This window comes from Mesoplodon bidens (genome assembly GCF_964165515.1).
Source record: "Mesoplodon bidens genome assembly, chromosome: 12".
NCBI classification, from domain to species: domain Eukaryota; kingdom Metazoa; phylum Chordata; class Mammalia; order Artiodactyla; family Ziphiidae; genus Mesoplodon; species Mesoplodon bidens.
The window spans coordinates 5,375,560-5,391,431 of record NC_138168.1 but is presented as its reverse complement, the minus strand read 5'-3'; positions in this window follow the sequence as shown (position 1 = coordinate 5,391,431).

Genomic DNA, 15,872 nt, shown 5'->3' with positions numbered 1-15,872 from the left:
TACGAAATACATTTTAAAGCCACAGTAATTAATAATGTGTTACCACTAAAAATATATCACAGAGGTAAACAGAATAGCTGCAATATCTATAAAGGAAGCCCTGGCATGTATAAAGCTTATATTATGAAGTAAACATCACAAGCCAATAAATAAAGGACAAATAATTTTTTTAAATGTATTGGACAAATCAGGGATTTGAGAAAACTCCAGTTAGGTCCTAATCCAGCATGATACAACAAGAATGACAACAAAATGCTTGACAACCAAAAAAATTGTAACTCTGATGGTCACTGCTCCTTTCCTCTTCCCCCACAAAAGGAAAAAAAAACTGGATTGGATTTTTTTTCCTGGTCGCTTGAGCACATCTAGATCACCCATTAGATTTTCTCTGGGACCAGCAGTTTGGCTTTAGGATTGATCAATCAAAATTCCAGTGGCATTAGAAGTAAATTATAAAAAGTTATGACAAAAATAGAAGTAAATATTTATGGATCTTGGGCGTAAGAAAGGCCTTCCAAAGCATAATGTTTGTGGAAAAAAATTCAATAATAGTGACCACATTAAACAAATTAAAAAAAAAACAAAAATACTTTTGAATGTTAAGAAACATAAACAAATGGAAAAGGCAATTCTTAAACTAGAAATAATCCAGAAAATATTTCTCAGACTAATAAACTTAATATTTTTAGAAAATATATCAATCACTCCTACAAATCAGTTACCTCATGAAGAAAATAAGGAAAATAATGCTTGCTTTGTGGCAGTTGGTAACTGACAAGCACTTGGTAGATATTCAGCAAGTCATACTTAATAGTAAATTTAAAAGAAAAACACCAATCTTTTAATGGAAAAAATAAAACGACAAAAACAAAAGGTTAGCAAGTAGTCAAATTAAACAAATAAATGTAGATTAAAATCCTGGCTTATCATTTTTACTGGGCAATTTAAAAAATACTCAATATTCAAAACCTGTTTTCAGGTCTTCCCTGGTGGCGCAGTGGTTGAGAATCTGCCTGCTAATTCAGGGGACACAGGTTCGAGCCCTGGTCTGGGAGGATCCCACATGCCGCGGAGCAACTAGGCCCGTGAGCTACAAGTACTGAGCCTGCACTCTGGAGCCTGTGCTCCTCAACAAGAGAGGCCGCAATAGTGAGAGGCCTGTGCACTGTGATGAAGAGTGGCCCCTGCTTGCCACAACTTGAGAAAGCCCTCGCACAGAAACGAAGACCCAACACAGCAAAAATAAATATAAATAAATTAATAAACTCCTACCCCCAACATCTTGAAAAAACAAAACAAAACCTGTTTTCAAATTATTGATAATAATGTAAATTAATAGAACTGTTCTTGAAGATATTTAGTCCATACTACCCAAAGCACTCTACAGTCTTAATACAATTAATATCAAAATTCCAGTGGCATTTTTTTACAGAAATAGAAAAAGCAATCATAAAATTCATATGGAACTACAAAAAAAAACCCAGAGTAGCAAAAGAAGAAGAGCAAGAAGAACAAAACTGGAGGCATCTCACTTCCTGATTTCAAATTATATTACAAAGCTATAGTGATTGAAACAGTATGGTACAAACATGAAAACAGACATATAGACCAATGGAACAGATTAGAGCCCTGATATAAAACCACCCATATACAGTGAACTAAATCTTCAACAATGGTACCAAGAACACACAAATGGTAAATGAGAGTCTCTTTAATAAATGGTCCTGGGAAAACTGGGTATTCACGTGAAAAAGAATGAAATTGAACCATTATCTTACACTATACACAAAAATAAACTAAAAACGTATAAAGATTTAAATATAAGACCTGAAACCATAAAACTTCTGGAAGAAAACATTTGGAAAAAGCTTCTTTACATTTGTCTTGGCAATGATTTTTTGGATATGTATGACACCAAAGCACAGGCCACAAAAGCAGAAATAAACAAGTGTGGCAACATCAAATTAAAAACCTCTACACAGCAAAGGAAACAATCAACAAAATGACAAGGCAACCTGCTGAATGGGAGAAAATATTTGCAAACAATATACCTGATAAAAAGGTAATGTGCAAAATATATAAAAAACTCAAACAACTCAATAGTAAAAAAAAAAATCTGATTTTAAAGTGGGCAAAGCTTAAACAGTGATGTCAATTATTTCTCAATAAAACTACATTTTTAAAACTGCACAAAGAACCTGAATAAACATTTTTCTAAAGAAGACCTACAAATTGCCAACAGGTATATGAAAAGGTGCTCAGCTTTACTAATTAACAGGGAAATACAAATTAAAAACCACAATGAGGAACGGGGTGAAGATGGCGGAAGAGTAAGACGCGAAGATCACCTTCCTCCCCACAGATACATCAGAAATTCATCTACACGTGGAACAACTCCTACAGAACACCTACTGAATGCTGACAGAAGATCTCAGACCCCCCCAAAAGGCAAGAAACTCCCCACATACCTGGGTAGGGCAAAAGAAAAAAGAATAAACAGAGACAAAAGGATAGGGACGGGACCTGCACCAGTGGGAGGGAGCCGTGAAGGAGGAAAGTTTTCCACACACTAGGAAGCCCCTTCGCGGGCGGAGACTGTGGGTGGCGGAGGGGGAAAGCTTCGGAGTAGCAGAGGAGAGCGCAGCAACAGGGGTGTGGAGGGCAAAGCAGAGAAATTCCCGCACAGAGGATCGGTGCACCCAGGCACTCACCAGCCCGAGAGGCTTGTCTGCTCGGCCGCCGGGGTGGGCGGGGCTGGGAGCTGAGGCTCGGGTATCGGGTTTCAGTCGGAGCGCAGAGAGAGGACTGGGCGCAGAGAGAGGACTGGGGCTGGCGGCGGGAAGAGAGCCTGAAGGGGTTAGTGCACCACGGCTAGTCTGGAGGGAGTCCGGGAAAAAGACTGGAGCTGCCGAAGAGGCAAGAGACTTTTTCTTCCCTGTTTCCTGGTGCGCGAGGAGAGGGGATTAAGAGCACTGCTTAAAGGAGCTCCAGAGACGGACACCAGCTGCGGCTAAAGGCGTGGACCTCGGAGACGGGCGTGGGACGCTGGGGCTGCTGCTGCCGCCGCCACGAGGCCTGTGTGCAAGCGCAAGTCACTGTTCACGCCCCCCTTCCGGGGAGCCGGTGCAGCCCACCACTGCCGGGGTCCCAGGATCCAGGGACGGCTTCCCCAGGAAAGCGCACGGAGCACCTCGGGCTGGTGCAACGTCACGCCGGCCGCTGCCACTGTAGACTCGCCATGCACTCCGTGCCCCTCCCGACCCCCCGGCCTGAGTGAGCCAGAGCCCCCAAATCAGCGGCTCCTTTAAACCCGTCCTGTCTGAGCGAAGAACAGATGCCCTCCGGCGACCTACACGCAGAGGCAGGGCCAAATCCAAAGCTGAGACCCAGGAGCTCTGAGAAAAAAGACGAGACAGGGAAATCTCTGTGCAGCCTCAGAAGCAGCGGATTAAAGCTCCACAATCAACTTGATGTACCCTGCATCTGTGGAATACATGAATAGACAACGAATCATCCCAAATTGAGGAGGTGGACTTTGAGGACAAGATTTAAGATTTTTTCCCCTTTTCCTCTTTTTACAACGAATTATCCCAAATTGAGGAGGTGGACTTTGAGAGCAAGATTTAAGACTTTTTCCCCTTTTCCTCATTTTTACAACGAATTATCCCAAATTCAGGAGGTGGACTTTGAGAGCAAGATTTACGATTCTTTCCCCCTGTTCTCTTTTTGTGAATGTGTATATGTATGCTTCTGTGTGAGATTTTCTCTGTATAGCTTTGCTTCCACCATTTGTCCTAGGGTTCTATCCGTCCATTTTTTTTAATTAATTACATTTTTATTTTAATAATGCTACTGTATTTATCATATTTTATTCTATTTTACTTTATCCTCTCTCATTCTTTCTTCCTACCATCCCTTCCTCCCTCCCTCCCTCCACCCCTCCTTTCTTTCTTTCTTTCTTTCCTTCCTCCCTCCCTCCCTCCCTCCTGTCTTTCTTTCTTTCCTTCCTTCCTCCCTCACTCCCTTCTTTCTTCCTTTCACTCTTTCTTTTTCTTTCCTACCTCCCTCCCTCCTTTCGTTCTTTCCTTCCTTCCTCCCTCCCTCCTTCCTTTCTCTCTTCCTTCCTTCCTTCCTTTCTTTCCTTCCTTCTTTCTTTCTTTCTTTCTTTCTTTCTTTCTTTCTTTCTCTCTTTCTTCTACTAATTCTTTCTTTCTACTTTTTCTCCCTTTTATTCTGAGCAGGGTAGATGAAAGGCTCTTGGTGCTGCAGCCAGGAGGCAGTGCTGTGCCTCTGAAGTGGGAGAGCCAACTTCAGAACACGGGTCCACAAGAGACCTCCCAGCTCCACATAATATCAAGTGGCGAAAATCTCCCAGAGATCTCCATCTCAACACCAGCACCCAGCTTCACTCAACGACCAGCAAGCTACAGTGCTGGTCACCCTATGCCAAGCAACTAGCAAGACAGGAACACAACCCCACCCATTAGCAGAGAGGCTGCCTAAAAACATAATAAAGACACAGGCACCCCAAAACACACCACCAGACGTGGACCTGTCCACCATAAAGACAAGATCGAGCCTCAACCACCAGAACACAGGCACTAGTCCCCCCCACTTTGCCACTGGGGACAGACACCAAAAACAACGGGAACTACGACTCTGCACCCTGCAAAAGGAGACCCCAAACACAGTAAGATAAGCAAAATGAGAAGACAGAAAAACATACAGCAGGTGAAGGAGCAAGATAAAAACCTACCAGACCAAACAAATGAAGAGGTAATAGGCAGTACCTGAAAAAGAATTCAGAATAATGATAGTAAAGATGATCCAAGATTCTATTTCCAAGATCCAAAATCTTGGAAATAGAATAGACAAAATGTAAGAAACAGTTAAAAAGGACCTAGAAGAACTAAAGATGAATCAAGCATCGATTATAAACACAATAGATGAAATGAAAAATACTCTAGATGGGATCAATAGCAGAATAACAGAGGCAGAAGAACGGATAAGTGACGTGGAAGATAAAATAGTGGAAATAACTGCTGCACAGCAGAATAAAGAAAAAAGAATGAAAAGAACAGAGGACAGTCTCAGGGACCTCTGGGACAACATGAAACACACCAACATTCAAATTATAGGGGTTCCAGAAGAAGAAGAGAAAAAGAAAGGGACTGAGAAAATATTTGAAGAGATTATAGTTGAAAACTTCCCTAATCTGGGAAAGGAAATAGTTAATCAAGTCCAGGAGGCACAGAGAGTCCCATACAGAATAACTCCAAGGAGAAACACGCCAAGACACATATTAATCAAACTGTCAAAAATTAAACACAAAGAAATCATATTAAAAGCAGCAAGAGAAAAACAACACATAGCACACAAGGGAATCCCCATCAGGTTAACAGGTGATCTCTCAGCAGAAACTCTACAAGCTAGAAGGGAGTGGCAGGACATATTTAAAGTGATGAAGGAGAAAAACCTGCAACCAAGACTACTCTACCCAGCAAGGATCTCATTCAGATTTGATGGAGAAATTAAAACCTTTACAGACAAGCAAAACCTGAGAGAGTTCAACACTACCAAACCAGCTTTATAACAAATGCAAAAGGAACTTCTCTAGGCAAGAAACACAAGAGAAGGAAAACACCTACAATAACAAACACAAAACAACTAAGAAAATGGGAATAGGAACATACATATCGATAATTACCTTAAATGTAAATGGATTAAATGCTCCCACCAAAAGACACAGACTGGCTGAATGGATACAAAAACAAGACCCATATATATGCTGTCTACAAGAGACCCATTGCAGACCTAGAGAAACATACAGACTGAAAGTGAGGGGATGGAAAAAGATATTCCATGCAAATGGAAACCAAAAGAAAGCTGGAGTAGGAATTCTCATATCAGACAAAATAGACTTCAAATTAAAGACTATTACAAGAGACAAAGAAGGACACTACCTAATGATCAAGGGATCGATCCAAGAGGAAGATATAACAATTGTAAATATTTATGCACCCAACATAGGAGCACCTCAATACATAAGGCAAATACTAATAGCCATAAAAGGGGAAATCGACAGTAACACACTCATAGTAGGGGACTTTAACACCCCACTTTCACCAATGGACAGATCATCCAAAATGAAAATAAATAAGGAAACACAAGCTTTAAATGATACATTAAACAAGATGGACTTAATTGATATTTATAGGACATTCCATCCCAAAACAACAGAATACAGATTTTTCTCAAGTGCTCATGGAACATTCTCCAGGATAGATCATATCTTGGGTCACAAATCAAGCCTTGGTAAATTTAAGAAAATTGAAATTGTATCAAGTATCTTTTCCGACCACAATGCTATGAGACTAGACATCAATTACAGGAAAAGATCTGTTAAAAATACAAACACATGGAGGCTAAACAACACACTACTTAATAACGAAGTGATCACTGAAGAAATCAAAGAGGAAATAAAAAAATACCTAGAAATAAATGACAATGGAGACACGATGACCCAAACCTATGGGACGCAGTAAAAGCAGTTCTAAGGGGGAAGTTTATAGCAAGACAATCCCACCTTAAGAAACAGGAAACATCTCGAGTAAACAACCTGACCCTGCACCTAAAGCAAGTAGAGAAAGAAAAACAAAAAAACCCCAAAGTTAGCAGAAGGAAAGAAATCATAAAGATCAGATCAGAAAGAAATGAAAAAGAAATAAAGGAAACGATAGCAAAGATCAAAAGAACTAAAAGCTGGTTCTTTGAGAAGATAAACAAAATTGATAAACCATTAGCCAGACTCATCAAGAAAAAAAGGGAGAAGACTCAAATCAATAGAATTAGAAATGAAAAAGGAGAAGTAACAACTGACACTGCAGAAATACAAAAGATCATGAGAGATTACTACAAGCAACTCTATGCCAATAAAATGGACAAACTGGAAGAAATGGACAAATTCTTAGAAATGCACAACCTGCCTAGACTGACTCAGGAAGAAATAGAAAATATGAATAGACCAATCACAAGCACTGAAATTGAAACTGTGAATAAAAGTCTTCCAACAAACAAAAGCCCAGGACCAGACGGCTTCACAGGCGAATTCTATCAAACATTTAAAGAGCTAACACCTATCCTTCTAAAACTCTTCCAAAATATAGCAGAGGGAGGAACACTCCCAAACTCATTCTACGAGGCCACCATCACCTTGATACCAAAACCAGGCAAGGATGTCACAAAGAAAGGAAACTACAGGCCAATATCACTGATGAACATAGATGCAAAAATCCTCAACAAAATACTAGCAAACAGAATCCAACAACACATTAAAAGGATCCCACACCATGATCGAGTGGGGTTTATTCCAGGAATGCAAGGATTCTTCAATATATGCAAATCAATCAATGTGATACATCATATTAACAAATTGAAGGAGAAAAAACATATGATCAGCTCAATAGATGCAGAGAAAGCTTCTGACAAAATTCAACACCCATTTATGATGAAAACCCTGCAGAAAGTAGGCATAGAGGGAACTTTCCTCAACATAATAAAGGCCATATATGACAAACCCACAGCCAACATTGTCCTCAATGGTGAAAAACTGAAAGCATTTCCACTGAGATCAGGAACAAGACAAGGCTGCCCACTCTCACCACTCTTATTCAACTTAGTTTTGGAAATTTTAGCCACCCACAGCAATCAGAGAAGAAAAGGAAATAAAAGGAATCCAAATCAGAAAAGAAGAAGTAAAGCTGTCACTGTTCGCAGATGACATGATACTATACATAGAGAATCCTAAAGATGCTACCAGAAAACTACTAGAGCTAATCAATGAATTTGGTAAAGTTGCAGGATACAAAATTAATGCACAGAAATCTCTGGCATTCCTATATACTAATGATGAAAAATCTGAAAGTGAAATCAAGGAAACACTCCCATTTACCATTGCAACAAAAAGAATAAACTATCTAGGAATAAACCTACCTAAGGAGACAAAAGACCTGTATGCAGAAAACTATAAGACACTGATGAAAGAAATTAAAGATGATACAAATAGATGGAGAGATGTACCATGTTCTTGGATTGGAAGAATCAACATTGTGAAAATGACTCTACTACCCAAAGCAATCTACAGATACAATGCAATCCCTATCAAACTACCACTGGCATTTTTCACAGAACTAGAACAAAAAATTTCACAATTTGTTTGGAAACACAAAAGACCCCGAATAGCCAAAGCAATCTTGAGAACGAAAAATGGAGCTGGAGGAATCAGGCTCCCTGACTTCAGACTATACTACAAAGCTACACTAATCAAGACAGTATGGTACTGGCACAAAAACAGAAAGATAGATCAATGGAACAGGATAGAAAGCCCAGAGATAAACCCAGGCACATATGGTCACCTTATCTTTGATAAAGGAGGCAGGAATGTACAGTGGAGAAAGGACAGTCTTTTCAATAAGTGGTGCTGGGAAAACTGGATAGGGACATGTAAAAGTTTGAGATTAGATCACTCCCTTACACCATACACAAAAATAAGCTCAAAATGGATTAAAGACCTAAATGTAAGACCAGAAACTATCAAACTCTTAGAGGAAAACATAGGCAGAACCCTCTATGACATAAATCACAGCAAGAACCTTTTAGACTCACCTCCCAGAGAAATGGAAATAAAAACAAAGATAAACAAATGGCACCTAATGAAACTTCAAAGCTTTTGCACAGCAAAGGAAACCATAAATAAGACCAAAAGACAGTCCTCAGAATGGGAGAAAATATTTGCAAATGAAGCAACTGACAAAGGATTAATCTCCAAAATTTATAAGCAGCTCATGCAGCTCAATAGCAAAGAAACAAACAATCCAATCCAAAAATGGGCAGAAGACTTAAATAGGGATTTCTCCAAAGAAGATATACAGACTGCCAACAAACACATGAAAGAATGTTCAACATCATTAATCATTAGAGAAATGCAAATCAAAACTACAGTGCGATGTCATCTCACACCAGTCAGAATGGCCATCATCAAGAAATCTAGAAACAATAAATGCTGGAGAGGGTGTGGAGAAAAGGGAACACTCTTGCACTGCTGGTGGGAATGTGAATTTGTACAGCCACTATGGAGAACAGTATGGAGGCTCCTTAAAAAACTACAAATAGAACTACCATATGACCCAGCAATCCCACTACTAGGCATATACCCTGAGAAAACCATAATTCAAAAAGAGACATGTACCAAAATGTTCATTGCAGCTCTATTCACAATAGCCCGGAGATAGAAACAACCTAAGTGTCCATCATCGGATGAATGGATAAAGAAGATGTGGCACATATATACAATGGAATATTACTCAGCCATAAAAAGAAACGAAACTGAGCTGTTTGTAATGAGGTGGATAGACCTAGAGTCTGTCATACAGAGTGAAGTAAGTCAGAAAGAGAAAGACAAATACCGTATGCTAACACATATATATGGAATTTAAGAAAAAAAAATGTCATGAAGAACCTAGGGGTAAAACAGGGATAAAGACACAGACCTACTTGAGAATGGACTTGAGTATATGGGGAGGGGGAAGGGTAAGCTGTGACAAAGCGAGAGAGAGGCATGGACATATATACAGTACCAAACGTAAGGTACATAGATAGTGGGAAGCAGCTGCATAGCACAGGGAGATTAGCTCGGTGCTTGGTGACCGCCTGGAGGGGTGGTATGGGGAGGGTGGGAGGGAGGGAGACGCAAGAGGGAAGGGATGTGGGAACCGATGTATATGTATGACTGATTCACTTTGTTATAAAGCAGAGACTAATGAAAAAAAAAAAAACCACAATGAGATATCGCCTCACACCTCTTAGGATGACTGTTATTAATAAAACAGAAGATAACAAGTGTTGGCAAGGATGTAGAGAAAAGGGAACCCTGGTACACTATTGGTGGGAATATAAAGTGGTACACCCATTTAGGAAAACAAAATGGAGGTTCCTCAAGAAGTTAAAAATTGAACTACCATATATTCCAGGAATCCCACTTCTGGATATTTATGCAAATAAGTTTAAATCAGGATCCCAAAGAGAAACCTACATTCCCATGTTCATTGCAGCATTATTCACAAAAGCAAAAGTATAAAAACATCCTAAATGTCCATGAACAGATGAACAGATAAAGTAAATTTGGTATGTAGATATGATATTATTCAACCTTAAAGAAGGAAATCCTGCTATTTGCAACAACACGGATGGACCTAAAGGATATTATGCTGTGTGAAAAAAAACTGGACAAGGAAAGACAAATACAGTATGAACTCATTTATATGTGTAATCTAAAATAGTTGAACTCATACAAATAGAGAATAGAATGGTGGTTGCCAGGGACTAGGTGGAGGGGAAAATGGGGAGATGATAGTCATATGGTACAAAGTAGCATTTATGCAAGATAAATAAGTTCTGTGAATTCACTATATAGCATGGTGCCTATAACTGAAACTGTGGTATTATAAAATTAAAATTTGCTAAGAAGGTAGATCTCATGCTGTGTTCTTGCCACACATACATACACACAAAATAATAATAATAATAAAGGAGGTAGGAGGAAACATTGGGAGCTGATGGATATGTTTATGGCCTAATGGAGTGATGGTTTCACAGGTATATACTTACCTCCAAACTCATCAAGTTGTATACATTAAATATGTACAGCTTTTTTCATGTCCATCATATCTAAATAAAGGGTTTTTTTAGAAAAAACAATATAGTGTATTTCATCTTATCTGAGTGTAAGGTACAGCACAATTTTAAGTATCACTAGAAAAAACAAATAAACAAAAACAAGCTAACAACATGATATGCCATCATCTGTAAAATTCATGTGAATTGCAGAGATGAAACAAAAAGTAAAAAGGTGGGCAATTTAGAACAATGAGATATGTTATTGCAAGAATCGTAATATAGAAAGAAAATCAAACTCATTCACCCACTGATTTTCAGTAATAGTTGGCACAGTGGGTTGAATGGCAGCCCCCCAAAATATATGCTCAAATCCTAATTCCCCAGAACCTGTGAATATGACTTTCTTTTGGGAAAAGGATTTTACAGATGTAATTAAGCTTAAGATCTCTAGATGAGATCACCTTGGACTATCCAGGTGGCCCTAATTCATTGACCAGTGTCCTTATAAGAGACACGCAGAGGAGAGACACACGGGGAGAAGAGGAGGAGGCCACGTGAAAACACAGGCAGAGACTGGACTGATGCGGCCACAAGATAAAGAAGGCCAGGAGCCACTAGAAACTGGGAGAGGCAACAAAGGATTGTCCTCTAGAGCCCCACAGGAGGCGCAGGCCTGCCAAAACCTGGATTCCAGACTTCTGGCCTCCAGCACTGTCAGAAAAGAAACTTCTATTGTTTGAAGCCACCAAGTTTGCGATACGTTACTACTGCAGCCTTAGGAAACTTACTCAGGGATATAGTCAAACATGTTCTTAAACAGTGAGGAAAGATAAATGAATAAATGAAGAATGAATGAAAATGTGAGAAAGAAGTTTGAAAGCACATGTACCAAAATGTTGATACTGATTATATTTGAGTGAAATGATCGTAGGAGATACATGTTTTCTATAATGGTCTTCTCCATATTTTCCAAATTTTCCACTATAAGCATAAAAATCAGGAAAAAAATAATAAACAGTACCAAAACACAATACTGAAAGAGGTAACTTTTAACAATGAAATTGTTCAACTGTAATCCTACCACCACTAGAGCTTAACTATGCCTTTTCCTCATGGTCCCTTCTAAACTTTGTCTTTATAATTAAACAAGATGTATATTGCCAGTCAAATGCAAAGGAGAAACATTCCTTAAAATGTCTCTAATATGAAACTTTGGAAGGATTTACTTCTGTATGTTTTCTCTCTTTAAAATGTGTTCACTTCTTAATGCATCCCTATAATTCTCCTTGAGCCCCTTTTTTTCATCTCCTACCAAAATATTCCTTATAAATATATTATTAGTGATAAAGCTTAGGCATATCCTATCAAGACCAAAGGTTTACTACTAATAAGAGTGTAAGTTGTTCTGACCCATACATTTGAATATTCAGCTTCTTCATAGCTTTTTATTTTATAGCAAATATTATTATAATATTTTAATTAACAGACTTTATTTTTAGAGTAGTCTTAAATTTACAGAAGAATAAGCAGAAAATACAGAGTTCCCATATAGCCCCTAGCACTCCAGCAGGATCCCCCTCTTATTAACATCTTGCATTAGTGTGGTACATTGCTACAAATGATGAGCCGATATTAATACTGATAAATTAAGTCCATAGTTTACATTAGGATTCTGATATTGTATACTCTATGAGTTTTGTACAACGTGACTTGTATCCACCATTAGAGCATCAAGCAGAGAATTTTTCCTCCCTGAAAATCCTCTATACATCCCTCCTACCTCTAAAAACCCTGGCAACCACTGATCTTTTCACTGTTTTCAGTTTTGCTGTTTCCAGAATGTCAGAGAGTTGGAATCATAAGTATGTAGGCTTGTCAGATTGGTTTCTTTCACTTAGCAATATGCATTTAAGGTTCATTTCATGGCTTGATAGCTCATTTCTATTTAGTGCTAAATATTTCATTGTACTTCATAGATTCTTAAAAAAAAGATTCAGAGAAAACATAAACCGCTTTCTCTATTGCTACGTATTGCTACGTATGACGCTTCCTGACCTCAACATGTTTACATCAGTATCTATTTCACTAGACAACAGACACTATGACCAAGAATGCAAACTCACTGTAGTCCTGAGGGGAAAGTTTGGCCATAGCAGTGATGTCTAACTAAATTCGTCTCACTTAGATTGTTAAATCATCCCTGTCTGGTCATTGAAGACCAGTTTTCTCTTCATTCATTCAATAGGGGAAAAAAAATAAAGACCTCAAAGAATCCTTCTGAGGGACTCCTTGCTAACGTGGAAAAAAATAGGGTGGATAAAAGCTTTATTTCTTGAGATTCAGAGACTAACTTTTTTCTTATTATATTGTCATTTGTTAATGGTCCACATCAAGAGATTTGGCATATGCTACAATTTCCCATGCTTCTTTTACCAAAGTAAATTTTTCCTAGAAGGATTTATCAATACTTTTCATACAGTGAGAAGTGTAGGGTTTTTAAAAAATATACAACTGATTAGTTGAAATATACTATTATCTTTTTCTTTTAACATCTTTATTGGAGTATTATTGCTTTACGATGGTCTGTTAGTTTCTGCTTTATAACAGTGAATCAGCTATACATATACATATGTTCCCGTATCTTTTCCCTCTTGCATCTCCCTCCCTCCCACCCTCCCTATCCCACCCCTCTAGGTGGTCACAAAACACCGAGCTGATCTCCCTGTGCTATGCGGCTGCTTCCCACTAGCTACCTATTTTACATTTGGTAGTGTATATGTGTCCATGCCACTCTCTCACTTCATCCCAGCTTACCCTTCCCCCTTCCCGTGTCCTCAAGTCCATTCTCTACGTCTGCGTCTTTATTCCTGTCCTGCCCCTAGGTTCTTCATAACCATTTTTTATATTATTATTATCATTGCACTATAAAATCCTCTTGGGCTTTGCTTTTAGTGTCTTGTTTAATTTAACTTTTCTCAAATGACATGGTTCTATCTAATGCTATTTCCCCACTTGTTCTTTAGTAATTCTTTTTTCCTCCTGTGGTTTTTCATGATGTTTCTATGTTGGTTCCTTAAACCTTACAGGTAACTGTAATGATTCATGCAGTAAAGAATTATCAGTGCTGAGCAAAGATAAACACAGAATCTGTAATGCAAGAAAGGGGCAGAGAAGCATCCCAGGCCCTTACTCTTTTTTGCATCTATTCCTACCCCACCTCTCACTTCCCGATTAAGATTTAATTTTTAGATAATTCTCCCTGAAGCATCAGAATACAACTTTATATCACTTAACTGCATTCCTTCACAAGTGCAGAAATGTAAAAGTTCTACAATGCTCTTTCATGGGGCATCTCAAAAAATAGGAGGGAAACACACTTAAGAGAAAGCTGATTTCAAGCAATCAGGCCAATTGGGGTATGCTAAGTTGAATATATTACACGATTGGACGTCATTTTGTAGTCATAGATGGTTGAGATTTCAGAAATTTAGGCTATATATTCTTATTTCAATTCAAAGTGTTACATTATTTGAGTCTATGAATCTTTTCATTCACAGATTATGTAACATACGGAAGCATACATGAGAAAACCTCTAGTGCAGTTTTATTTTACTAACCTTGTGCTTTCTAGCAATGCCTCCTGCCACTCTTGTCAGGTATTTATGGACAACTAAACAAACACTTTAAAAGTATGGGCACTCCAGTGATCATTCATGATACTAAATGACACTGGAACTCCAGTTATTAGGGCCTGATCCATTTGAATGCCTAATTCATTGGCGTTGTAAAGAAGAGAGATAGATGGTTTGGTAAACAGATCAGGAATGGCTGCAAATAGGAAGCAAAAGTAGATGATGGAGAAGTGAAATCAGGTGAAAGTGCAAGGTGAAAATCAAATTAAGTTAAAATCCTGAGTATCAAAGACATCTGGCAATAAGAAAAACAAGGAAGAATACAAAAGACCAAACTAAAGCTTGCAGGAAAAATGAACAGGGAAAACAGGAAAGGCCAGCTGTTAAATTGCTGTGTTTATGTGGAAGGAAGTGAGTGGATGGAGATGTTAATGGTGATGAAACATGAATCCATGGGGCTACGTATATTACAAACTACCCAATTCAGCCTATGATACATCTGCAATATACAAAACACCAAGTTATCAGGATCCTCTTGTCAGTGGTGGTTCTAGGTCTTATTTATAGGGAAGAGTTAGGGGTAGCAATTTGGTTGGAAGAGAAAACCAAGGGATTTATCACTTAATTATGTTTTTATGTAAGTGGCATTATTTTCCTTAAATGTAAATTAGAGAAAAATAAATATAACACACTTTACTAAAGAGGCTCTATTCACAGTTTACATAATATTTTTAAATGCTTATAGTTCATATTAAAATATTTTATTATTATGAGATGACAGCCCCCAGGGATACTTCTGGCTGCAAGTTGCAGAACATTTGGCTAAATTTTTAATTATCTTAAAAATTAAGAAGTCAGAAGACATACAATTCTAAATTTGATGCAGCAACTCAACAGCTGCTGCACCAAACTGAGTTGCTGTCTGTTCCACCATCATCAGAGCATTGTAGTTTTGTCCTTGGGTATATCACCATGATGTCAAGATGTCTACTGAAGCTGAAGCATCACACCCTCCCCCAGCAGCATTCAAGAAAAGAAGGAGAGAACCGTCTTGAAGGCTCTGCTTTTTTTTTTTTAACATAGGAGAAAATCTGTCCCAGGACCCTTTCTTTACATCCCAGTAACCAGAACTGTCATATCTACCCTTAAACCAAACAGAAGCAAAGAGGAATAGGACTGCCAAGACTGGCTTGTACTGATCACTAATCACGCCCTTGGAGGCTGAAGAGCCTACATTGCCTAACAAAACACAGCTGTGATGTCACCAACAGGGAAGAGTCACAGGCTGCCACACAGCTGCAAGAGGCTTATGCAGACGTGCAAGAATTAAAGCTACTCACCAGCACATCCCTGGGTACCATCATTCTCTCATCGTATCAGTGATGGATCCTTGCTTCAGCCAGAGCTTTCTGCATTTTTAGTCAACCTGCGAGAATAAGAAGAATGTAAAAATTAGTCTGGTCTCTAGGCATTCAAAGGTGGCAATGTATTTCATATAAATTGAGAATTTCTGCTGAAGAAGTAGCAGATAAGTAATTCAAAGTTACACCTGGACACAGATATGGG